This window comes from Seriola lalandi, unplaced genomic scaffold, assembly GCF_002814215.2.
Source record: "Seriola lalandi dorsalis isolate HSWRI2012SDOR001 ecotype SW California unplaced genomic scaffold, Sedor1 jcf7180002052905, whole genome shotgun sequence".
Taxonomy (NCBI): Eukaryota; Metazoa; Chordata; class Actinopteri; order Carangiformes; family Carangidae; genus Seriola; species Seriola lalandi.
Genome location: NW_019523458.1, coordinates 1,898 through 4,767, shown reverse-complemented (window position 1 = coordinate 4,767; position 2,870 = coordinate 1,898). Strand labels below are relative to the sequence as shown.

Sequence of the window (2,870 nt, the reverse complement as noted above, 5' to 3'; positions counted from 1 at the left end):
GTGTCAGAGTCAGGCAGCCTCATGCTGCAGGACTTATCTCCACATCATGAGGGAACATACACCTGTGAACTGAGTGATGCTGAGGAGACACTGATAACCAACACCTTTCTGAGGATACAGAGTCCAGGTGAGGCAGCATGAAGGGAGGAACTGTTAGTCTATATGAGTGAGAACTGTTATTAACTATAACATCTGTATTTCTTCTGCAGATGAGGATTCAATCATTAATGGAGTCATTATAGGTTTGGTGGTTGCAGCTGTTTTGGTCTCAGCAGCAGTTGTTCTTGTCTGGTACTATAAAAAGAAACGAGGTAAAATAATGTTCCTCCTACACTTTAATAAATGTCTTGTTTGTTATTTTTATTAATGATGTTGTTTTTTGACTCAGAATATCTCTCAGGTGAACAGAGAAACTGGAAGAGAGAGAGTCAAACAAGGATGAAACACCAATGTAAGTAAATGTTCTGTATTAGAAAAGCACTGCTGCTGAATGAACTAGTTAGAACCAGTTTTCTAACGTCTCGTCTCATTTATATTTCCTCCAGTCACTTTCTAGATCATGGTATAGTGTAATTCAGTTAATAAACCAATGAAATCTTTTTCCATCAGTTGAGATCTAGTTTGAAATTAACGCCTGTCTCGGCTAAAAAGATGATCTCAATCAGAGTGAGAGTGTCAGACGACTGGAAGCAGAAATTAACTAAATACACGACATGAAAACATGAAACTCACTGAATGAAATGAGAAAATATAAAATCAAATGAAGGAATCAGGATGATGTGATGGTTTGTTTTTCTCTGCAGAAGTTGTTCTTTAAACTGAGGAAGAAACCAGGGAGTGTTTTGATTTCTATCTTTTTTATATTTCTGATGCTGAATCTTGTTTCATTTTGTCTCCAGGGAAACAAATCTCAAACAGACCAGTGAGTCAATGTTTCCTCAGAGGTGAATTCCTGACCCACAAACCTCCGTCTCAGTCAAGTGATGACTTTGGTCGTCCATTTAAAATATGAACTAACGAGAGAATCTTGCTTCTCTCAGCCTCAAAGTCTTTTAGCTGCTGTTTTTTGTTGCTGCAAACCGTCACTGAGGAGAAGCTTCGTCTGGACTCTCTGCACTAAAGCCCAGATCAGTGAGAGCTGCAGTGATGGTCGTCCTTCTGGAAGTTTTCTCCATCTCCACACAGGATCTCTGGAGCTGTGAGGACGGAGCTGTCATCACCTCCAGCAGAGGGCGCTGTCACCTCATCAGCCAGTAAACACTGGACTGACTGTTTCCTCCACTGTCTCTAACCTGCGTCTTAGTCGACACAGATGTTGATGTTTTCACACTTCAAGCTCAAGATATTTGAAATACACTGTACATACATATATATATATATATATATATATATATATATACACATATACACACATTGTTTATGTAAATAAAGTTTGGTATTCTCAAGGCTCCAACTGAAATAAACAAATAATGAAAAAAGTGTCTTCAGATTTCTGATAGCTCAATGATTCAGAGAGGGAAATTAGTTTTCCATCATCTACATACTAATTAGACTCTCTGTCAGTCCTCTAACGAAGACATGATTTAAATGTCGAACTGGGACAATGATCCTTTTCTCTAGTAAATAAAACGTAGATTTGATGAGTCTCATCATCTCTGAGAGATCAAAACTTTATGTGGTAGGGTAAAGCTGGTCCACCTTAACCGTCAGTCCACCTTAATGCTGCTCACCTCCAAGAACTTATGTAGAACAATCCCTTTCACAATACACAGTGTATGTAATGTATAATGTAATTTCATTATTATAATTATTATTTTAAATATATCAGTCGGATACTTACTTACTTTAATACTTTCACTACATTTAGCTGCTTGTACTTTATGTACTTTTACTTCAGTAGGATTTTTCATGCAGGACTTCACTCTGGCGGGTTTGGGCCAGAGCACTGTGACGCCTTTATGGGAGATTTAACATTTGTCTGTTTTGCCCAGTGGCCTCTGAGGCTGCATGGATCAATAAACAACATTTGACGACTGTTTCACAAATTATTACGTATTTTTTAACAGATTTGACGAATCCTGACGAATCAGATGATAGAATGAATACTGTTGCACTGTTTGTGACGTCACAAAGTTAGAGAAGTCCTGACGGCTGGTTTTTAAGTTTCAGTTTGTTAAAACAGGCTTTGTGCATTTCATGGTCTGTGCATCTTGATACTACGCCTAAACTTTGCCCTGAAAGGTGAACTAAGGTGTTAAACACTCTTGTAAGGAGGGAAAATCTCTTCTGATATGTAATCTTTCACCTCCGCTGTCTACAGAGGTGTAGGTCAGCTCCTCCTTTTAGGATTCAAACAAAGCAAAGTGGTTCAGACTGGCTTTTGATTTACAAATAAATATGTCAATAAAAAGAAAAAAGGTGGTTAATGTGTCTCTGAGTTTCCTGTGGAGAAAGATAAGTTTTCTTCATTGAAGAGTCCTGCGCCACTGTCATTAAGTCAAAGTATTTCTTATATAATAATAATAATAATAATAATGATAATGAAATGCAACAAATAAGACGGCTCTTCTCCTGACCTGCTGTCTCTTGTAATAATAACCTGCTGAATATGACTCCCAGCAATGTTAACGCCTTTAAATAAACCCTGAGCAGACATTTCCATCTATTAATACCAGAGCTGACATCATTAGCGAATTCCTGAAGGCTGGTTGGTTTTTAAGTCTCAGTTTGTGAAAACAGGTATATGTGGACTGTGCACCTTGATACTAAACTTTGCCCTTGAAACTTGTTAATGTGCAACAGTATTTATTCTATCATCTGACTTGCCAGAGCTAAAATCAGCCACACCCCCGCAGCACAGTCAGTCATTC

At 38.0% G+C, this 2,870-nt stretch overlaps 1 long non-coding RNA gene across 1 annotated transcript; it reads left to right on the top strand.

Annotated features, from left to right (window-relative positions):
* LOC147819485 (uncharacterized) lies at nt 1-2,045 on the top strand. Its single transcript, XR_015436882.1, has 4 exons — nt 1-127; nt 210-311; nt 389-451; nt 900-2,045. It is a non-coding gene; the product is annotated as an uncharacterized LOC147819485 (long non-coding RNA).
* Nucleotides 2,046-2,870: the final 825 nt, after the last annotated feature.